Source organism: Agelaius tricolor, unplaced genomic scaffold, assembly GCF_023055355.1.
Source record: "Agelaius tricolor isolate 1412-34295 unplaced genomic scaffold, bAgeTri1.0.p SCAF_1, whole genome shotgun sequence".
NCBI lineage: Eukaryota > Metazoa > Chordata > Aves > Passeriformes > Icteridae > Agelaius > Agelaius tricolor.
Window position 1 is genome coordinate 113,495,260 of NW_027269261.1, and position 24,003 is coordinate 113,519,262.

Below are 24,003 nucleotides of genomic sequence, written 5' to 3' on the forward strand. Positions count from 1 at the left end.
AGACATCATCTGTAATTAATATTTTCAGTAACCCCTCTGCTGGCCCTTCACCTCTGTTTTCACCCTGCAGCTGCTCAGGGATGCCTGACAGGGCCCCTTTTTGCAGCTCCTATGTCCAGCAAATGTTCCAGACAAACAGGAGACTATTCCAGATTATCCCTCCCCAGATTTAATGACTCTGGAAAGATCCCCAGGGAAGGAGTGTTTACTGCCAACGAGATCCATTAAGTATCCAACAACATCCATCAAAAAAACAACAAAACATTCGGGTTTTAATTATTTTTCAAGCTGGCTGTAGCACACAGAATATCACAGAGCATGTGCCTGCCCACAATTCTCTGCATTCTTTTGGGGACTGTCAGCAAAGACAGTGTGAAAAATGCATGTATTTTATGATTGGCTTTTCACAAATGTTCAAATGAATATTATGTGTGTTGTGTTAGAAAGTAATGCTGGATTCATTCTCTTAAGTAGTGTGGTAAATAGAGTTTTAGGTTATAAAAAATGTTCAAATAGAAACTGTGCTATGTAGGATACTTTTTTTAAAGAAAGGACTCACAGTGAAATAGCAGCCACAGGACACCTGAATCTTTCAGAGAAAGAGAAATTATTGCTCCATTATCGGGAAAACTGAACTTCCCACCTCGAAGGTGCTGTCAGGATTCAGAGGAAGAAGCTGAGGATGACCAGACAGAATCCTTCGTTTGAATGGAATTTATGCATCATGTATGAAGTGTATGAATATGCAACAGGCTGTTGCTTTTAAGGGTTAATCCTTTGTTAATGTGTGTCCTTTTTCCCAGAAAAGGTACCCAGACATCCATAACTCTTTCTTTTATTGTCCTAATTCAAATTGTCCAAATTATTATTACTCTAATTGTATTACTATTTTTATAACCATTTTATTACTCTGAAACTTTTAAAATTTTCAAAACAAGTGACTGGCGTTTTTCACAGACAGCTGCTCCCAGGAGGAGTAACTTTACTCAGGATAACCAAGCAGTAGGAAAACCCTGATTTTTGCCCTATAATGGCAGCAGGGAGGGAGCAGAGTTACTGGGAACACCTTTAGGACAGTGACAGGCTCCTGGCACAAGAGGCTTTGTTTAGGATGTGGTTTTGCACTGCTGCTCAGCTGATCTCATGGCCTGGTGCTGCTGAAAAGAGAGATCTCCTTCCCAACTTCCAAGCCTGAATCAAGGAGTTAGGCTGGGAGGAAACTGTCTGGACTGAGAGGGAAGGAATTGGATCTGTATCAGTGCAAAAAGATCAGTGGGAGCAAAAACCTTTCCTTGCATCAGCAGCTTGCCATGAGATCAGTTCAGCTGCAATGCACAGGCACACTCTAAATTTAGAGAGCTTTCCAACTCTAAAGCTGTATCCCACATCCATTATTCCTCTCCAACACAAGAATGAGCCGTGCTATTATAAATGCTTTTATACCAACATTGTGCTCTCCACCCTACAGGAGCACACATCAATTGTGGATAAAGTGGTTCAACTTTGGAACGCAGACAAAAACTGAGCAAACGCTAATGGTGGTGAAAGACAGGTTGCCTGGGGAGAGAAATGATCAGAGATTTAAGAGGAAAGGGGAGGAAAAAAAAAAAACCCCTACAGATAATTTACCTGTGCTTGGGTCACTGCTCATTAGTGCTCTGAAGAGAATCACTTCACAAGTTATAAATTAGGCTGCTCTTGGCTTACTCCCTTATTATCCAGCTCAGGCAGCGGCCAGGAGCCTTTCACGCACGGGATAATGGGAACACTTAGTCTGAATAAAATGAACAGAGGCAAAGGAAAAAAAAAAAACCAGGGGCCTTCATTTGGGCAGGAAAAACCATCAGGAGACCCAGCAGTGGCACTGGGTTTCACCAGTCACTTCTCTGTCACTCTGCATTTCCTCCTTCTCTGGAGAAGGGAAAACCTCTCCAAAAACAAATTTGGGCTGTGCAGAAGTTGTTTTCTCCTGTTGATATTTCCATCTACCCCCTGCTGGTTTGGGATTTCCAACAGACTTTTTAAAAGCTTTCCCCATTCAGGCTGAGCTCTACTCTTAAGAAGTTTCTGGAGAGACTGTTCATAAAAACTTTTAATTTTGGTTATTAGGCAGAGCTCACTGTTCAACAGCAAGCAGTCAATTTCTGTCTCAATTTTTTTATCCTTTTATAATCGTGGCTTGGAAAAAAATGCAGCTATAACACTTTTTTAAACATTCATGATTTTTTAGCTGTATAAAATAAAATCCATAAAATCCAGCAGACAGTAATATACCAGTGATACCTATCAGAGCTGGCAAGGGCAAGATCACTCTTTTCCCACACATCATCTAATCTCCTGCTTATATCTCTGATAAAATAAACTCATTATTAAAAAGCGCTTTAGTCTAAAGGTTAAAGGTTGACAAAATCCACAACTTTGGAACAACAAAAGCCAACTTTGACCAGAAAGGCTGAGACAGCTAATTCAGCTCAGAAATTTTGGCAATTTTCCCTCCTTCAAGGATGAGCAGTGCAGCTGCAGCCCCGGCACCAGCAGCAGCCTGACACTTGGCCTTGCTCTTAGGATTCCATCTCAGAGGCAAAAGCACATGGCAACAAAGACACACTCGGCCAGTGAACCCAAGAGGATCTGTATAAATTAGCTCCCTGGAGACCTGACAAAGGCTCCTTTCCCTCCTCAAAGGCATCAGCCTCACGGTGAGCACTCCAGACAGAATTAAAAGGGCTCTAAATCTGTCCACAGGGAAAGGCAGCAGCTGGACCAGCAGGATGAAGCACAGAGTTCAGGCAGCCCCACACGGGAGGGAAGAGGGAAGAAGTAAATCCTCCTTTCCTTAGGGGCAGTTTCAGTGCACTGCAATCCCCTCCCAGGTTAAATCTCTCCTCTAAAAATGCCACTGGTACAGAGGCTGAGGCACCGTGCTCCGACTCAGGTCCCATTACAGATCCAGCCCCACTCAGCACCAGCTTCCAAATTCTTCCCCCTCTCTTTTCAAACACTAATATGCAAAACAAAGGCTGCCAGAGCTCTGGGAGCATTTGGACAGTGCTCTCAGGCACAGGGTGGGATTGCTGGGGTGTCTGTGCAGGGCCAGGAGTTGAACTGGATGATCTTTATGAGTCCCTTCCAGCTCAGGATATTCTTAAATTCCAGGTAGGTTTTTTTTTTGCAGCACTACCTAATTCAGGTCCAGGCTGAAGCCAGCCTCAGAGGCAGAAGTGAAATCTGTTCTGCCCAGGAGCCTCCCTGGAGAGGTAAAGCTGCCTCCCTTGCTCACTACTCTGGACCAAGAAAAACTCCTCTTCTAAAATTTTAAGCATCATCTTCACAGCAAGATGCCCGTGACTTCCACATCAGCCTTTCTGCTGCCTGTGGGAGGCACAGATCTTGGCTTGCTTTTAGCTCCTGAGTCACTTGGGAGCTGGGAACAGAAGGAATAAGAATCCTTCAGTCATCAGCATCACCAGCTAAAAACACCCAGAGAGCAGCAGCAGGTCTGAGAGCCACCGAGTGCAGGAAGCACGTGACAAAAACATCTCCAGCAGTAAAAAATGTAATAACCTTGTTATTAATTCTGAACAAACAACAACACTGATTCCCACTCTTCCTTTGATTTGCAACAGGAGGAGGAAGAAATAAACTTGTTTGAACAGGAACAGCTGTTACATCAATGCCAGTTTAATGGAGTCTCCAGCATCCTGTTCTCGGGAGAGCCGTGGATGTTTGAGGAGGAGTTCTGCCTTTTCAAGAGGACTTCAGAACCTCAAACACCAACCTGCAGCTAGATTTTCTCCCTGATCAGAAGTCAATTATCCTGCTGAGTGATGACAGAACAATTCACAAAGTAAAACCCTTCTCGTATCAGGGCCCTCTGTGATGGAGTTGTGCTGGGAACTTCCTTACAACAAAAGCAAGGAGGATTTCACTTGTGCTTCCCACAATTACTCCCAAGGGCCTCGCTCTGAACTGCCAGGTGAACCTGCAGTGTAGAGAAAGCTTCACTGACAATGTGAGCTAATCCACTTTTATCCCCAGCAGAAGTTCCCAAGTTTTTACAAGTCTGAGGAGATCTAGAAAGCATTTACACTCAGCATTTACACCCAGCATTTACACCCAGCTGTCTCTAGAGCTCACTCACAGAACCAAATTTGTGCTACTGCCATTGTTTCTCACTCCCCAGTCACTGCTACAGTAATGCAAACCTCCTGGGGAGCCCTTTTAATAATTTTTAACCACTTTGAAACAGTTTTATTATACTAAATAATTAGTGCAACATTTTCATATCACAAAGAAGTTTTCATTTGTTCTCAGGCTTTGTTCCTTGCAGGGTTCTCATCCCAGCACTGTTCCCTTCCCAGGTGTCTGAGGTCAGATAAACTGAAATGAGTTCCAGAGAGGGCTCTCAGTATCTGCTGTTGGATAAATGAAGCCTCAAGTTCATGGAATGGGTTGGATTGAAAAGGACCTCAAAACTCATCCCGTTCCACGAGGTGAGTTAACAATGTTATTGTTAACATTGTTATTTAACAATGAAAAGAAACAGCAAGACCAAGAGAAGAATCAGGGAATCTTTAAGGTTGGAAAATCACAAAAATCCAACCATCAACTCAGCACCACCACGCTCACCACTACACCAGGTCCTCAGGTGCCACATCCACACATTTTGTGAACACTTCCAGTGATGGTGATTCCACCACTGCCCTGGGCAGCCCCATTCCAGTGCCTGACAACCCTTGCCATGAAGGAATTTTTCCTAATATCCAAATTTAACTTCCCCTGGCACAACCTGAGGCTGTTTCCTCTTACCTGAGAGAAGACCTGACCTCCACCTCCCCACACCCTCCTGTCAGGGAGCAAGAAGAGGCCTGGGGAATTGCAGCCCTGCACTAACACACCATGGAGGATCTCACAGCAACCTGATGGCTTTCACCTCGCTGGAGCTCCTTCCCTCTAACCCTGTGTGATCCAAGAACTGGGAGCAGAAATGAAATAATAAACACACAAACAGTGACTTATTCTCCCCAAATGTGAAGCAGCTCCTGGAGGGAAGGGAGGAGAACAGAAGCCAGGCTGACATTCCGAGCTCAGCAAGCAGGAGCACTCCAGCACATACTGCTGGCTTTGTGATGTGCCACAAAGGCAGCCTGTTCCAGCTCCCCTGTCACACATTGTCCCACGCTGCTCTGCTCCCAGTTTCAGTGGCTGCATTAAATGGAAAAGTCCCCTGGCTGATGGCACAAGGGGCTGGATGCTCCCAGCTCCACTTCCCCGGCGTGGCTGGATCACTGCAGGATCCCAGGGAGGTCTCCAAAGCTCCCCTTGCTCCAAGCTAATCCAGGAGGTTTTCCCTACATGGAGTCTCTCATCACAAGAGATTTACTTGGGCAGAGCAAAATTCCACCACACAACTCAGCATTTTACAGGCCCTTTCTACACTGGCTCTATTATTCAGGCAATGTACTAAAAAAAGGTGAAATAGAAATAAATAGATGCAGTGTTCCAGTGCTGTCCAGGAAGAGCTGACCCCTCATGCAGGGAGATCAATGTCTGCTGCATTTATACCCTCTAAGGCCAAAAATAATGCTGGAACCACCAGGAGAAACAGGCAATTAAGCTGTTTTTCTCCCAAGCAGATTAAAAATTACTCTCAATTTGCTACCTTACTAAACTACAGCTGAAATTATTACAGTAGGCTGACTGTGGGCTGACAGGCTGGCTGTGTGCAACTTCACATTCAGGAGAGTCAAAGAAAGGGCCATTAATATAAATTTATGTATTTATATCTAGATATAGATATATAGATATAGATATAGATATAGATATAGATATAGATATAGATATAGAGGTTTGATATAGATATAGATAAATAGATAGATATAGATATAGATATAGATGTAGATGTAGATGTAGATGTAGATATAGATATAGATATAGATATAGATATAGATATAGATATAGATATAGATATAGATATGAAAGGAAGGAATACTAAAAATCCTCCATCCTTCACCAACAAGCAGGGGCTGGGACACCCTGAGGAGTGATAGAAAATCAACCTAGAGTTTCTGGCTGTATTTCTCTCCCTCTGTCCTCCTCCCGGTGTCCCCTGTCCAGGAGGACTCCCCAGCTGGGTTCAGGACTGGTTGAGGCACAGGTGACACATCTTGGCAGGCCAGGTGAGGCTTTGGGGAGTTTTTGGTGTTTTATTGACAGATCTGTGCAATGAACTGGGAGAGAACTGCCACAAGGACTTGGTCCTTTGGGTTCCCTGTGCAAAACAGGAGCCACAGTGGAGCAGAGACAGAGCTGGGAGCTTTGTGGGGCTAAAGGCAGGAAGGAAGGCAGCAGAGAGGCAAGAAGAAAAGCACAGTGGTGGAAATAGCAGTGGAGGCATGGAAGATAAAACTGAACACTGGGAAGAAACTGCTCAGGATGGTCCAGGAGCTGTGATTTAGCACCGAGGAAAACATCCAAGAGTTCTCAGCTGAACAGAGGCCCAAGTTTCCCAGGCTGCCCACAGGCCAGGGCTTCAATCACCCCTGGAGGAGCCCTGACTCACCTCAGGGCAGCACAAAAGCCACAGATGTGAGTCAGGGCAGATAGAGAAAACCACAGGCTTGTCAGCCCCAAGTGCCCTGGGACTGCAGCCCTGGTGGTAACACTTTAATCACATCACATTCCAGTTGTACTTTTTGGAAGCCACTAATAAAATAAATATCATTTATACAGAGCAGAGGAGATGGAGAGCCAGGTCCTGCTCTTGCAGAACCAGAACCTGTTTGATGACTGATTTATATTTCTCTAAATAAGACCAATTCTCTATTTGGATATCATTTCTTAAGCAATGCAGAGGGGGAGAGGGTTTAACACCCAGAATGATTCTTGTCACCATTTAGAAGATGCAGTGGACACCAGCAGCCATTTAGTTTCACAAAACTGCTGCAGGATACAAAGATGCATCCCATATCCTGGCTGACAGCTTTAGCAAAAAGCCACACAACCCTGCCAGGGCTCCTTGTTAACAATGTATTGTTCTAGTGACTCAGTGCACTGGAATGCTATCAGGTTTATTCATAGCTTTCCTGATAGGAGTTTTTAGATTAGACACACACAGATCTCTGCTTTTTATAAATAAATAAATAAATAAAAGACTATTATTACATGGAACATCAAAATTCCTGTTTTCTTTTCTATGGCTAAATATACAGAGAACTCCAGCAAAAGGACAGGACCTCAAAAACCCAAAGGTTCTTTCAATTTTTTAATAAGAACACTCAAGAGGAGAAAAAATTACCACAAATTGTAAACAGTGAATACAATAAAGATGGTCAAAAGCATGAAGCATCTCTGTAAGGACCATTGAATCAATTAGGACATTTTAGTCTGGAGAAGAGGCCTCTGACAGGGGACACAGTAGCGATTTACAGAATTTTAATGCAAATGACAATTCCCCAAATATGAGCTGGCAGAAGGTGCAGTTACCAAAAGGAAGTGATCCAGCACACCAAGTTAAGCTTTGAAATGCCTGGACAGAGGCTGAAAAAGCACAAGAGCTGAATAAACTGATGGGAGATGAAGAACATTCCTGCTGGCCATGGCTGGAGACAGGACAGAGCCAGCCTCCCCCAGCTCAGGTGTTTTGTTTGCCACATCCTGGGTTTTTAAGAAGCAGACAAAAGTCTCCAGCAGCAAGGAGCAGGAATTCCACCCTCTCACTTCCCAGGAGGTCCAGGCAGCACAAACCCTCCCTGCCATGCCCAAGTGCTCTCCCCCAGCCCTTCTGCACTGCAGCTGTGAGCAAAGACCTGTGTGAAGCACAGGAAGCGTCAGACCCACGCTGGTGTTCACGTGGATGGTGCCACATCCTCACAGGAAGGGACCTGCTGCAAAACTCCTGCAGAACTTGGCTCTGCTGCCAAGCCAGGAAGTCTCAGGAAGTGTTTGAAGATGAGTTGTCCTGAAAGTATTCTTAGATTCCAGGCCCAACCCAGTTATTTCGATATTTAGTGTCATGGAGAGAGTTTTGCATTAAAATGACTTGTTAAGGACTCCCTTGAAACAGGTTATTTTGCCATTCTGCTCCATGGCAATCACAGACTGTTTCCAGAATCTTCCTGCCAGCCCTTCCCTCAGCTATCTCCTACTGACCTAAATCCATACTCCTTGCTTTAATCACAGTCTTCCACCCTAAAAAGGACTCCAAACCTGGAATCCTTGTCTCCTACATTCATTCCTCTAGGCACCAGGCCCACTAACCCAGAAGGGCCCCTGAAGGTCACTGCTGAATGTGCTGCCCACCACAGCAGTGCAATAAATGTTCCACAGGCCAAATGATGTCCCAGGGTGTGGGAACCCAGGGCATCCCTCTGGCTGTCCTGGACTGCCAAGACCCCTACCAGGGGGCTCAGAGACCCTGGCACAGAGACCAAAATCCCTCTGGTTTTGATTATGACCCATGGAGCAAATTACCAACCTTAGATGAAGATCTGCAAGCCACGACAAATTAAGTAGAATGATAGTGAATTTATCATGGGGTGAAAAAGTAGATTTTTGGGGTTTTTAGAATGGGGGTTCAGGGAGGCAAGATGGAGGGATCTGGACATGTCCAGCCTTTCTCCTTCTTCTTCTTCTTGGCCTCCATCTTCTGCTGTGATGGTGGCACTTTTGGATTGGTTTAGAGTAGAAGCTCACTGTCTAACATAGGTGATAGGGATTGGGAAGTGACTGTAAATATTGTACAGGTAGTTTTTAGTATAAAAAGATAACACCACCCTGGGGGCTGGCAGAGTGCCTGGAACTGTCCTGCTGGATGGACCTCAGCTGGACAGGAGAAAGAATTTTATAGATAAGGAACAATAAACAACTTTGAGACTGAGAAATGAAGAGTTCTGACTCCTTCTTTGATCTCCAGGCTGGGAAAAGAGACTTTCTAACTCATCTTGGGGTCACTCTGCCAAGCCAGAGATCCTGATGCTGAGGGAAAGCTGTGCAGCCCTGGCCTTGTGCAACTGCACAGAGCTGTCAGCCTGAGACTTCCTCCTCCTTAAGATATGCAAAAGAGAAGGAGAATTCAATGGTATTGACTGACTGCAGCTCCTCAAGTCAGCAGATGTGGCTCAGAGCACAGCCTGGGATCAGAGCTGTCGATGAGGGCTCTGGCACCGTTGGTCGATACCGGCGTGGTTTGTCCTTCACATGCCCCCACTGCTACTCCCAGCTTTGTTATTCACGGTGGAATTTTTCACAGGAGCTGTGTTCCAGCTGAGGGGAGTCCCTGCTGTGTGTGGCAGGGCACAAAGATTTCCTGGATCCAGAAGTACAAGGAGAAATGCTGCAATACACAGGAATAGACACCTGAGCCCAGGACACCCTGCATGTACTGGCTGGATGTGGGAGAAATGAGGAATCCACAAATAAGTTGTTTGTCTCTCTTTGCCTTCTTTCCCAGAAGCACAGGAATTCTCTGCCCTGCTCCCTGGATACATCCACACCAACCTGATGACACAACCCAGTCTCTAAATGCATTATTTCATCCTTGACTTTTGTTAACAAACACTTTCAGTTTCAAGATTCATCATCCCATGTTATCCTTAGGGAATCACCTGCTAGGACTGTCACAATAAACTCAATTGCTGCAGCTCCCACACTCACCTGAATTTTACAGCCTGTGCTAGAGCATCCTCCTGGCTTTCAGAGGCAATTCCCTATTTCAGTCTGGCCACACCACTGCACCACATGGGCCAAGACATTCCAATTACTCAGAATTTACTAGCTGGAGTATTTACTCCCTCACAGTTGTGAGTTCTAAGATGTTTGCAGACACCTCATAAAGCACAGGCTCGTTATTACAGCTCATTAACACGCATGCAAGACATTTTAATGTGTAAAAATTCCCCGTGAAATAAAGATTTTCTCCTCCACTTTCAGGGCAAACCTGCCATCCTTACCATGAACTGGACAATGCTTTCCAGTGGTTTATTCCTGCTCTTTTCCACCCACCAGTCAAGCCAAGCCTCATTTGGCTGATTTCATAGCACTCATTTATGAGCAACCCCGGCATGTGCCGTGGCTGGAACCTCATCCACCCTCCTCACTCAGCTCCAACACTTCCAACAAGGCTGGAAGAGCTCTGGGGAGCATTTCCACTCCTGATCCTGCAGCACAGGAAGCCTCAGGTGACACCTTTAGTGTTGATTCCCCACAGCCCTGAGCAGAATTGCAGCAGTTCTCTGCTCTGCCACTATTGGAAGTAGGATGAGGACACAATTTATCACTTCAGCTAAAAGGAGCTGGAACACACTTCTCCCAAAACAAGAGTTAAGCCAAGGAAGTTTGTACTTTTAGGAGAACACTGTGCAAGCATGCAGACTTAATGCTGAGCCCCAATGGAGGCAATTTGAGGCTGACATCAGGCACTACAGAAAGTTTTATTCCTGAAATATGAAGGTACTCACTGTACACGGTGAGCAGCTGGCAAACTGGAATCTGCCCCTCTCCTGCAGCCAGCTCTCTACTCATCTGTCTGGAGCCTGTTAGAGAGGAAAAAAGAGCTGTAAATATTGATAAAGTGACCCAAAAAAAATTTTAACAAGTTTTTTACATCAAGAAGTATCAGGATCTCTAGCTTGGCAGAGTGACCCCAAGAAGAGTTCAAAAGTCTCTTTTCCCAGCCTGGTGCTTGAAGAAGGAGCCAGAGCTCTTCATTTCTCAGTCTCAAAGTTGTTTATTGTTCTTTATCTATAAAATTCTTTCTCCTGTCCAGCTGAGGTCCGTCCAGCAGGGCAGTTCCAGGCACTCTGCCTGCCCCCAGGGCAGGGTTATGTCTTTATACTAAAAACTACCTGTACAATATTTACAATCACTTCCCAATCCCTATCACCTGTGTTAGACAGTGAGCTTCTACTCTAAACCAATCCAAAAGTGCCACCATCACAGCAGAAGATGGAGGCCAAGAAGAAGAAGGAGAAAGGCTGGACATGTCCAGATCCCTCCATCTTGCCCCTTGAACCCCCATTCTAAAAACCCCAAAAATCTATTTTTCACCCCATGATAAATTCACTATCATTCTACTTAATTTGTCGTGGCTTGCAGATCTTCATGTAAGGTTGGTAACTTGCTCCATGGGTCATAATCAAAACCAGAGGGATTTTGGGCTCTGTGCCAGGGTCTCTGAGCCCCCTGGCAGGGGTCTGGGCTGCTCAGGACAGCCAGAGGGATGTCCTGGGTCCTGACAAAGAAGCAGGCCAGGTCATCAATGCAGAACAGACACCCTCACCTCCCCAGCTCCGAGGTCAAGAACTCCAAGCACCTGCAAAGCTCCCAGCAAGGTCTCCCAAGCAAATGCTGTGATGCTTGAAAACAACCGCAGCACCGGCTGCCTTTGGAGGCTGCTGAGGTCAGACCTGAGGCAGCCCAGGAGAAAAGCAAAGTATTTATACATGAGAGCAGCAGCAAGAGCTTCCCAAAGCCAGTTCCTCCAGAGGCAGTGAATCACAGCTCTTTGTGCCACGTCCTGATCCCCAAAGCACCATTACACACAAAAGGAACAAATGTTTATGCAGACACTGTGCTGAAGGGTTGCATGGGCTCTGATCTGGAGTGCACCAAAGAAGTTCCCTTTAATATATTTGTTGTTCCAACACACTTTATCCCCTTAATGAGGCGCCACTGAAGTTCTGCTTAAACCCATTTTGATTAAGGAAAAGATTATCCATGGAATTGCCAGCCGTACACGTTGGTATACATCACACACAGACCAACTGTGCTTCAGGGAGACATTAAATCCCCGTTCAATTAATAGAGACACCTCTTAAAATGAGCATTAAATAATTCCCCACAATGTAGCACAACAACTGGCTACTCCAGTAAATTGGAATAGAGATAACTTCCCATCTCTCCACCAACAAAATCCCAATCAAAGCTTGCCCTTAAAACAAGAGGTCAGTACAGAGGGATGGGGGGCAGGAATGTTACTACCTCGGTGCTATTGTGTGCTTATATTAAAAGCTCTTCATCAAAAAAATTAAATGAAATGGATGCCTTTCATGTTTATCAATAACAGAGCTAATGGTTTTTATGTAAATGCCATTACTTCCAGCCAGATCTGCAAGAGACTGGAGCCACATAGCCCCATCTCCCCTCGCAAGAGACTCCCTTCAGGCAGCCAATCTAAATGCAAATTACAATCAAATGCAAAACCAAGAGTTTTCTGGATGATACTGAACACATAAACCCAGGGACAAAGCAGAGATATTTAAGAGCAACCCTCCTCTTCTGGAAAGACCTCCTCATCTCACATTGCTTTTCTATCATGAACATCCATAAAAATTAAAGTATAATTTGGTTCTCATTTATAGTCATATTATTTATCAGCTTCTTCCTTTCTATTGCCTTCAGTGTTAAAAAAAAATAAGAGGGGAATGTTCTTCTGTAGAGAGATCACCTCTCAGAGATGTTTCCCCCACAACAGGAGCATTCCATCACCAAGGATATTAAATCAGAGCCATAATAAAGCCCCAGCTGGATTTGCCAAGAACAAACCGCACTTCCACATTTTCAGGAGGAAATTTCTTCTTGGAATGGAGCTGTTTTGCAAATCAAGGAAGAAGGTGTTACTACAGGATGGTTATTAAGAGGCAGAGACACAAAACTGCTGTCAGCACAAGGAGCACCATGTTCCTGGAGCATGAAAGCTTTCTGAAGAACACTTAAATCTCACCCCTACCTGGAGCACAGATCCAGCCAGGATTTTGTCAGCACTGATTAAAACAAGGTTCTAATGGCAAACCTGAAAAGAAACTAACCTTAGCAACCGTGCTGCTTAGCGAGGAGAATGCACAGAGGAGAAGCTGAGATTAAAACAAAGGGCAAAAAGCTGACAACCCAGCTATGGCACGTGAGTCTCAGCAGGGACTAGCTCTGACTACCACAGGCAGCTCCACACCAAACTTCCACCCCCAGGAGGAGCACAGGTCCTTGGAGGGATGCTGCTAATTAACAACGAGGCTGAGCACGCGCTCGTTACACAGCCCAGGAGCTGAGCACTTTGTGTGCGTGCAGGAACACTCACAGAGCAGAACTTTGCTAATTAATATTAATAACTGTGAGACCACTGCTGCAAACAGCTGGATTTTGGGAATCAGCCAGCAAGAAACCGTGCAAAGTGGGGAAGCAGAGGGACAACACAGCCCAGCGGGCGCCTGGTTCGCTTCTTTGGGTATCTATAATTAAATAATTTATCATTGTGCTCCTGTGACTACAAGTGAATGTGCAGCCTGTCAACAAAGCACCTCCTGTTATGCAAAGTCTTGCTAAATCTGAAAGTTTGACTGCCTGTAGAAAGATTTTTTTTTAAATTAAAAACCACAGCCCTGGCTACCTTCTCTCAGAAACTTTTCTTGTGGGCCAGCATTTCAGAAAAGTCATCAACATCTTCTTCATGTTCTGTCTTACAGATCTATTGTTCTATATACAAAACCTCAGGACATCCCTCTGGCTGTCCTGGACTACCAAGACCCCTGCCAGGGGGCTCAGAGACCCTGACACAGAGACCAAAATCCCTCTGGTTTTGATTATGACCCATGGAGCAAATTACCAACCTTGGATGAAGATCTGCAAGCCACAACAGTTTAGGTAGAATGATAGTGAAGTTATCATGGGGTGAAAAATAGATTTTTGGGGTTTTTAGAATGGGGTTCAGGGGGCAAGATGGAGGAATCTGGGCATGTCCAGCCTTTCTCCTTCTTCTTCTTCTTCTTCTTGGCCTCCATCTTCTGCTGTGATGTGGCACTTTTGGATTGGTTTAGAGTAGAAGCTCACTGTCTAATACAGGTGATAGGTATTGGGAAGTTATTGTAAATATTGTACAGGTAGTTTTTAGTATAAAAAGATAACACCGCCCTGGGGGCAGGCAGAGTGCCTGGACTGTCTTGCTGAGCGGACCTCAGCTGGACAGGAGAAAGAATTTTATAGATAAGGAACAATAAACAACCTTGAGAATGAGAATAGAAGAGTTCTGACTCCTTCTTTGATCTCCAGGCTGGGAAAAGAGACTTTCTAACGCATCTTGGGGTCACTCTGACCAGCAGAAGCCCCAAGAACCTCTGGCTTTCAGTCCTGGATCACAGCTTGGAGTTGCTAAGATTCCCTTCTCCTCCTTCCCTTGCTCCATAAACCTGGTAAAGCAAGTTTTGGGTCCTCTCTAGCAAAAGGAGACTGGGACCCCAACTTGGGCCTTGTCACCACACCGACCATGCAGGACCAACCACGAGCAATGAGAAAAGGATGAGGCCCTTCCAAAACCAGCAAATCTCCTTTTTTTCCCCACTCTGGACCAGCTGTGTGAGGCTGGGCGCTGTCACTGCCAGAACCACGGAGGATTTCACAGCCAGCCACAACCATGTGTGAGCAGAGTCCGATTTCACAGCTGTGCTCTGACTTCAGCTGTCAAACCACAGCCACAGGACCTCAGCAAGCAGCTGAGCTGAGCTGTTCCTGCAGCAAAGCCATTTCCTCCCAAAGCCCCCAAAATCAGAGGCAGCCACACACCCCCAGCCTCCACCCAAATGCTGCTGCTCATGGCCCTGACCACTGGCTTAACCAGCAAATGAAGATTTTTTGGTGGCAAAAAACTTATAACCATCACTTGAATTTTGTGATTTTGCAAAGGCAAGGAGCAAAATTGGAAGTATTTCCCTTCCTAAGAGCTCCTGTTCTTTGCTGTACAATTCACAACTACACTAAACTTACTGAGCATTGTAATTTTTATTTCTCTGCTGTTCCTGCAGCAAAGCCATTTCCTCCCAAAGCCCCCAAAATCAGAGGCAGCCACACACCCCCAGCCTCCACCCAAATGCTGCTGCTCATGGCCCTGACCACTGGCTTAACCAGCAAATGAAGATTTTTGGTGGCAAAAAACTTCCAACCATCAATTGAATTTTGTGATTTTGCAAAGCAAAACTGGAAATATTTCCCTTCCTAAGAGCTCCTGTTCTTTGCTGTACAATTCACAACTACACTAAACTTACTGAGCATTGTAATTTTTATTTCTCTGCTGTTCCTGCAGCAAAGCCATTTCCTCCCAAAGCCACTTCCTATTGCCTTTGCAAATTTTGTAATTTTGCAAAGGCAAGGAGCAAAACTGGAAATATTTCTCTTCCTAAGAGCTCCTGTTCTTTGCTGTACCATTCACAACTACACTAAACTTACTCAGCATTGTAATTTTTATTTCTCTGCTGTTCCTGCAGCAAAACCATTTCCTCCCAAAGCCCCCAAAATCAGAGGCAGCCACACACCCCCAGCCTCCACCCAAATGCTGCTGCTCATGCATGGCCTTGACCAATGGCTTAACCAGCAAATGAAGATTTTTTTGGTGGCAAAAAACTTCCAACCATCACTTGAATTTTGTGATTTTGCAAAGCAAAACTGGAAATATTTCCCTTCCTAAGAGCTCCTGTTCTTTGCTGTACAATTCACAACTACACTAAACTTACTCAGCACTATAATTTTTATTTCTCCTTTCTGTCATCACACAGCCTCATGCAGTTCACTTGCTGAAGCCCAGGGTTTTCCCTTTGCAAAGGTTCAGGTTTATGCACAGCAAAACGGTCTCTTAAACCATCTTTTCTTATTTCCTTTTGTCAGAGGCTTCATGCTATGATGAATGTGTAGAAATGCAAAGCACAAGTCCATAGAAAAAGAAGGCAGTGTGTGAGGTGGTTTTGTCTTATAAAAAAAGAGAGCCTGGACTGACTTACGCCTCATTAAAGAGCTCCAGTCTGCATTTTTATTAGATGGATTTAGACACCAATGGATTTTTAAAAAAAATAAATAAATTAAAAGCAGTTATATTCTTAACATATGGCCCTGGATCGGTCATGTGGATAGAAACGAAAGTGGGCACAGCAGATTCTCCAAACACAGGCATGGAAATCATTTTAATGGTGCACATGACCTATAAAATTTCAAGCAGCACCAAACTACACAATGGTGTGACAGAATTCAGCTACTGCAGGGCTGTGTCTTGTCCCCACACATCCCTGTGCACATCACAGCTGCTCCAGGAGACAGGGAGAGGGAGGAAAGTAATTCCTGCTAATGAACACACTCGGGCAAATCATGCAGCATTCAGTTTTTGGTGGAGAAACTGAGGCATGGAAGAGGCATTTTCTGCTATAATTCATTTCCAATCACAAATAAAACCCAGGCAATGTCCCAGCCATCAGCTTTCTTCACTACCAAGTGTCTTTGGCAACCCTGCAGTAGCCCAGTGCCATCCCCTCCTCACACCCTGGTCTCTATCCTGACAAACACACAGCTCCAAGAGAAAACTTCTTTCCAAATCAAGAGCCAGTGTAGCTAATTCTGGCCTGCACAGAGCACTAATTACTAATGTAAATTATATCTCCCCAGCTTGATGGCAATGATAAATGATGGCCAATCATGTGGGCAGAGACTGGCACTGCACAAAACAACGAGGCACACCCAGAGCAAGCATGTCTTGTAACCACTAAACACACATTTGTGTGCTCTACGTGGGCAGCAACTGCTGTCCAGAATATTTTAACAGCAGAAACTGCACTGGGGGAAGAAAAAACACCACCACAACATAAAAAACCTGAGTACATTCCTCTTCTTAGTCGGAGCCAAAACTTAAGAAACAAGTAACATAATTACTTCCACACCAGAAGGAAAATAAACCCAAGAACACACAGAGGGAAAGAAACAAACCTCCAAAGCAGATCTGCAAAATAGTTCAGGGCTTCTGTGCTGGGTAATAATTTCCCAGGACAAATCAGGAGAGTAAGAACTATAGGGAATCCAATTTTGGGGTGATGAACCCACAGCACCCCCTCCTCTGCCCCCTTCCCCACAGAGCCTGCAGAGTTGGTGCCCAAAATCCTGCACATCCTTCAGCACATGACAACATCTCATTTTACCTGAAATGACCTTTTCTGGTGTGGCCAAAGAAGGAAAACCATTTTCTAGCCTTTTTCTGCATCAAGCACAAAGAGCATCAACCCCACCAGCGACTGCAGGTCCCACCTGGCCTGAGGTGCTCATCCACAAGAAATCCAGCATCCCAAGAGGATTCATCCAGCATGTCCAGCCCGGGTTCCCCAGCTGGGATAGCACTAGACCCAAAATCCTGGAAGGCTGGAAGCAAACAGGAGCAGGAGCAGAGCCTGTGTGCTCCATCCAGACAGTGGAAGCACGGCTGGGACACACTCACTCTTCACCACTCACCCTTCATGGATAAGTAAAAGCACTTTAAGGAGAGCTTTTTTTTTTCCCCTCCCTTCACTTTGTTTTAAATGGCTGAAGAATTTCCTCTGTGAATGCTCCCAATTGTGGCTCACGCTGAGTTATTTTTAAAAGCACAGAACCAGATTTTCAAGGCTCTGAATGAGGAAATGCAAAGCTTTTATTAAGCAATAATAGCCCAGACAATGGTCACAATTTCCCAAGGGTCTGAACACGGCAGCTGACAATGAGCTTTATTCCTCCACAAAAACCCCTTCACAGGCTCGGAGGGTTTGCTTTGTACGATCCAGGCTCAAGTTAGGGAGTTAAAACAGAAAGCTCTGTGGTCGTTTTCAGTGTGATTTCCTCCAGCAACGCACATCTGAGCAGAGATACAAAAATCACTGGGAAAAGGAGCCATGTCCTGTCTCATTCCCTCCTTTGGTACCAGGACATCATCCCATCCAGCTGGACCTTTCCTTGGGTGAAAAATGCGTATTTTATGATTGGCTTTTCACAAATATTCAAATGAATATTATATGTGTTGTGTTAGAAAGTAATGCTGGGTTCATTCTCTTAAGTAGTGTGGTAAATCCAGTTTTAGATTATAAAAAATACTCAAATAGAAACCATGCTATTTAGGATACTTTTTTTAAAGAAAGGACTTGCAGCGAGTTAGCAGCCACAGAACACCTGAATCTTTCAGAGAAAAAGAATTTATTGCCCTCTTATCAGAAGAAATGAACTTCTTCCCACCCTGAAGGTGCTGTCAGGATTCAGAGGAAGAAGCTGAGGATGACCAGACAGAATCCTGTGTTTGAATGGAATTTATGCATCATGGATGAAGTGTATGAATATGCAACAGGTTATTGTTTTTAAAAGTTAGTCCCTTGCTAATGTGTCCTTTTTCAGGCTTATGTTGCCCAGAAAAAGGTACCCAGACATCCATAACTCTTTGTATTTATTGTCTCATATTGTCCTAATTCAAATTGTCCAAATTATTATTACTCTAATTATATTACTATTTTTATAACCATTTTATTACTATTAAACTTTTAGAATTTTAAAAACAAGTGACTGGCGTTTTTCACACTTGGCAGATGGATCCCAGCTGACAAACTGGTCAGTATTCCCAGGGTCATGAGAGTGAAACAAAGCATTTCAGCTTTCCTCATTGATATTTGAACCACTCCAAAATGCCTCTCACTAAAATGTCACAGATACTCTTCAAACCTCAGACCTGCTACCGTGGGGTATCATCAGATCCAGTGGCCACATCAGCTCTTCTTTTTTCCAAGCAGGAGGAAGTTGCAGCTGTGAGGAGTTTGTACAAACCCACCCAGCAGCCAGGGTTTGGCCATTTTCACTCAGGAGTGCTGGCCACAAGCAATTCCCAGCACACCTGAACCAGCTGGACTGGCTCTCTCTGCAGCCAGCATGAGCAGCAGGCACTGCTGGAGCACAGAAACACATTGGTTCAAGATGTCTGCTTAGGAAAAGGAGTGGTTTTCTCTGCTGGTTATAAAGCAGACCTCGAGAAAGGAGCGGCAAAAAATGAAGTAACTTGATCACCACGCAGATCTGTAGAAAAAAGTCCCCACCTAAATGTCTCCCAGATGAATGCTGTCCTCACCTTCAGCAGAAAAGCAGCTAACACCATAAATTCAGGAGCTCTTGCAACCAGAACAAGTGTATTTCTATCCTCCCACTGAAAGCACAGTGAGGCTGCACAGCAAACCGAGATTACAACTAAACCCCACAAACAAGAACCAGGCTTAGATTCAATCTGAGCATGTCACAAACTGCTCTGCCACACAGCCGGGAGAGACCACAGGAGCTCTTTCTTCCAGCTTACCACAGCCCCCAGGGGCTGTGAAAAAACACTTCCTAATCTTCTGCAGATCTGTCAGTCAGTCCATAACCAAGAGAGCTGGTGTGCCCAAAAGGAGGAAATATTTCAAAGCCCTTCAAAACACCTGCAATGCTCCTGCTGCTGGTGTAGCTGCAGCACAGCTGCACACCTCTGGCACCAGAGGTCAGACCTCTGTGCCTGCTGCATCAGACATCCTGTCTGAATGCTGGGGACACTAGAAAATGCTTTCAAGATTGTCCACAATTTCCTGGAGGAAAGAAAAAGGTGTTTTTGAGGATTAATGAAAAATATGCTTTTGTCCCCCTTGCTGTTTTCTACCTGGCTGTAATCAGCCACAAGGCAACAGCCTCCACCATCCTTTGTCTTTTTTACTGAAAAACTTCAAGGCCCTTGACCCAATGTAGTCCCTGAACTTGGCTTAAAATGCTACTGAAAAGTAATTAATTGTCTGCTTGTGTGTAAAACATGTGTCCAGACAAGTGTGCAGAATTCAGGGTATGTTCAGAAAATGGATGCACTCAAAGCCTGAGGATGCCAAAAGCACCCAGATATTGCCATTCAGAGAATTCACAGAAGCACTTTTTGTGCAGCAACATCTGTAAATCAAAGCATATTATTTTCCACCCTCATAATCAAGAGATTTGCTAGATTATCTAGAGCTCTGTCTGCTCATGACAGACGAAGCTGTTGAAGCTCACTGCAGCTGCCTGAAAGGCACACTCAGGCAAAGAGCCTGAGCAATGAACTCAGCCCCTTCAGCGCTCACTCCCGATTAGGAAAACTCTCGGTGTGATGAGGGAAGAGCCCCTCGCAGGCAGAGGAGTGGCCACAGGTGACAAATGCGCGGGCCAGCAGAGGGAGGGGCAGGCTGCAGTCAATGAGAAACCAGAGGGGCTGGAACATCATGGGGAGGACAGACAGCAGAACTTTAAAAGGCAGCTTTGCCGGCGAGCACAGCTTCAATTAACAAGCTGTATTTGCAAGGCCAGACTCCAAAATGCTCCTCAGTATCCAATCATCTAAGCCATGCTTAAAGACACACCATTATAGCACAGAATTGGGGATCAGCTGGCTGAACTAATCCCAGGCAGATGCTAAAACGACCAGCAAATAGGTCAGTAATGTATCCCACAGCATGCAGGGCTCTGTGTGGGAGCAGTCCCACACCACCACCTCTCCTGCACCTCTGGAAAGGGTTTGAGAGGTTCCTCCCAGCCCCAAATCCATTTATTAAATATTTCATTCTGGGGTTCAGCTCATTGCCAGGAAGCCTTTTCATTGTGACCTTTCCAGGTGATGTTGGGCAACAAAGAATTCACTCCTACACAGGTAGGAGCAAAAATACCTTTGGGCATTACTGACAATTCCAGACTACTACAACCAGAATAGAAATCAGATGTGCAGATTTTATTATACAACACTGTAAATTACTTAAATCAAGCCAAAAGGAACAAGGTTAAACTAAGATTCCCTTCTTGCTCTGCCCTCCACATCTGCCTGTGGAGTACACATGACAAAATTAAACACAGCTGTTCACTTTCAGATGCAGCACGAGTCATTTATTAACCCACACAAGGTCCAAACACCTCCAAAAGCATGGGCTGAGTTATTCCAGGTACTTTTTAAAACACTGCTCTCAAAATAGAGTGGTGACAGATCCCATCTTTGGAAAGATTCAGGGCTGCATCTTACTGAGCCTCCACTGCTATCAATGACCTTTACAGTAACACAATAAATATTTTAGCATATAATGAATTTGCTGCATTACATTTGCTCTTTGGGCTATTGAAGATCAGCCAGGAACCAATCGATTGGAGGCACAAAGCTCCCATAAAACTGAAAGTTACAATGGAGTTCTTACTACCTGCAGCAAAGAGTTAAGGGGTGAAGAGAAAAAAGGTGTTGAAAAAACCCCAAACCAACTCATGAGCTCTCCTTTCACATAAAATTCCATCAGATTCACTGCACCAGCCCCGAGATCCCTGCAGTCACTCAAGCAGGACTGGCCCCAAAGCTGCATCTTTATTGTTTTGAATTCCAAGATTCATTTATGCCAGCAACAAATCTTTCAAAAATAACCTCAAAAACCCACAAGCTTCCCAGGAGTTTGAAGGACAGGCTCTGAAACACGAGGGAAGCTGTGTGGTTTAGCTCCAGTTCTGCCATCAGCTCTTTTGGATCACTTGGATCCCTTCAGACACCTCCTTGCATCTCCATTTCTTTGCCTCTTTGGAGGTGTCAGGGCTTTGTCATTTTGCAGCAGCACCTCAGGAACACGTGGAGTTGTTCACCTGCACAAAGCCAGCAGATATCAGCACTGAGGCTGTAGATCTGGGCCAAAACCTCAACCAGCCAGATTCTCTCATCTTTTTTTTTTTTTTTGGATCTCATTTTCAGTAGATTTTGAAAAATTATCCCAGGGGTATGGCAAGGGACCAGAATGTGGAAGATCATTTCATGACATCTGTAATAGCACACAATTAACAACACCACCTCAATTTTTGTCTTATGACCTCATTCATTGGGAAGAGTTTTTATCACCCTCAGTATCTTCACAAACACTCCCCCTCTCTGTCTCCACCAAGTCTTTCCTTATTGCCATATAAGCCCAAGGCTTCTCTCTCCCATCCCCTTGAGCTGCAGTCAAGGTAAAATCTTCATTTCCTCTGCCATCTGCAATGAAGCTGGCTCCATACCTGTGCCAAACAAGCTGGAATTACACCATTAATTTCAGCTTAGTCAGCTCACCCTACAGACTAAGTCAATATTTGACAGATATTTAGCAAAGACTACAACTACAATTTATTGAAATTCAGCACATCGTGCCCACCAGAACAGATACAACAGAGATGAGAGTGAGCAGGGGGGTGAACACCAGATAACCAGACTTCTTTGGGATGGAGACCTCCTGTTATTAAAAAAAAAAAGGGGGTTAGGGATAGAAAGACCAATTTACTGAGATCAGCCTCCCAAAGCAAGCCTGCTTCCCGAGAAACACCCAGCATTCATTCCCGGGAGTGAGAACATCTCAGCTTTCAGAGAGGCAGGGTTGCTAAGGCAAGCAAACAAAAGGCTCCTTGTGTGCAGCCCACAGCTCCTCAGCACATCCCCACCGCTGCTGGAGATGGGCTGGTGCAGCCCATCCGAGGAGCTCCAGCTGAATCCAGGCTCCATGGCCAAGCTGTGCCCCCTCTGAGCAGCCCTTCAGAGCAATTTGTGTTTTCTGGTGTCTCCCCAGCTGTTCCACAGCTGGCAGGGAGCAGGGAAATTCTGAGGAAAAGGATTTAGGTGAAAACAATGCCAAAGAGGAAGGAGTCAAACCAGCAAGAAGAGTGTGGGGAATAAAATTATAATAAACAGAACAGATCAAGCACAACTCCACCATAAACTGCAAGTGGTTCACTACTCTTAGTTTTCAACCACAGAAAAAAATAAACCATCAGCTGCAGGAGAGCCCCTCAGCTTCCCACCCCTCACACAATTTTGGTGAGATTTTGAAATCCAGCTGTTTGAAAGCAGCACATCCCAGCAGATCTCAGTGCTGTGAGTCAGATGCTCTCACAGATGGGATCTCTCCCCAAGTGCTCCAGTGCAGCGTCAGCACAAGGAGCCCTCAGAGCTTTCAGCCAGCGCTGCTCAGAGCAAGAAAAAACTGCTGAATCCACCCCACATGCCAGGCTGGGTAATGACATCCCCAAAACAGGCTCACCCCACACTGGGACAGCTTTTACAATGAAGCTGCTCCAAGTTTGAAGATGGCATTTTTTGCTTTTTGATAGAAAAAGCCAGAGAAGATGGAAGCAATTCCTTTAAGTGTCACTTCAATTTCTTGTGTCACATCTTTCCCTCCTCCACCAGCACAGGCAGACACTGCAAATCCTGGATGTCTCTAACCCTGTTCATCCTGCTGGCTGGCAAAGCCCTGTGCTTACACCACGAGCCCTGGGAAATGGTGCCAAAATTGAGGATTAAAGGAAGAGGTCAGTGAAGAATTCCAATAAACAGAGCATCCCAGGGAGGAGGAGGAGGAGGAGGGGGAGTGTGATCCAAACCTCCCTCTACCCCACCCAAAATCCCCTCCTGTCAGCAGACACCAAGCACTACACACAGACCAGAGCTGCCACCAGCAGAGAAAGCTGCTCATATAATATTTTTTTTAAAATGTGTGAAAACTAAGTGTTCCTTGTTTTGTACAAAACTGGCTGGGAGAGGAGAGTCCAAACAGCAAGTAAACAATCCACAGGCAGCCCAAACCAGCTGAGTCTCCCAGCCAGCAGTGCCCCAGGGACCTTGCAGGGAGTGAATCTTGCTTGGCCAAAGGAACGTGCCTGCAAAGAGACAACAATAAATAACCCTGTGCTGCAGCTCATCAAAGGGGTGGCTCGGGATTTTAATTCAGTCACAAAGTAAAACTTAAAACCAAAAAGATGCATATCAAGGTTTATAGCAACAAAAGGTTCACAGCAACATTTTCTCTTGCCCCTGGACAAACTCTTTGGCTGCAGAAGCTGAAGGAAACCACACAGTGTGGACACACAAATGTACCCTGCATTTGAAAGCAGAAAGAACAAAGCTCTGGTGAATGTGGGAAATTGGGAAGCCTGACAGATTTCACCCTGGTTTATCCCCTGGCAAATTAGCTACTGTTTAAACTTGGAGCTTGGGCATTACATCATCTGTTTGCAGGGGAGGGGTTTTTTTCTTTTCTTTTTTTTTTTTTAAAGCTGAACCATTTTTGTATTCACAGCTTGAGGAACATTGTTCATTGCAAACAAGCTCATCTAAATTAAGGGGTGGATCAAGCTCTTTGCAGGAGCAGGGAAGCACACACCTAAACTGCTTTGCAAGTTCAAGCAGTAAAAGATCTTATCTGGAATTTAGCAGGA

The 24,003-nt window shown here is 45.0% G+C and overlaps 1 protein-coding gene across 9 annotated transcripts in view; it reads right to left on the reverse strand.

Annotated features, from left to right (window-relative positions):
• The window catches only part of EXTL3 (exostosin like glycosyltransferase 3), a 148,901-nt gene that overhangs the window by 93,625 nt on the left and 31,273 nt on the right, over positions 1-24,003 (reverse strand). For 7 of the 9 annotated variants that reach the window (XM_071447874.1, XM_071447845.1, XM_071447883.1 and 4 more), the window contains exon 2: positions 10,458-10,532. The exons of the other annotated variants lie outside the window; for them this stretch is intronic. The gene's annotated coding sequence lies outside the window, so the exon portion shown is untranslated. The remainder of the gene's footprint in view (positions 1-10,457; positions 10,533-24,003) is intronic. 9 annotated transcript variants of the gene reach the window in all.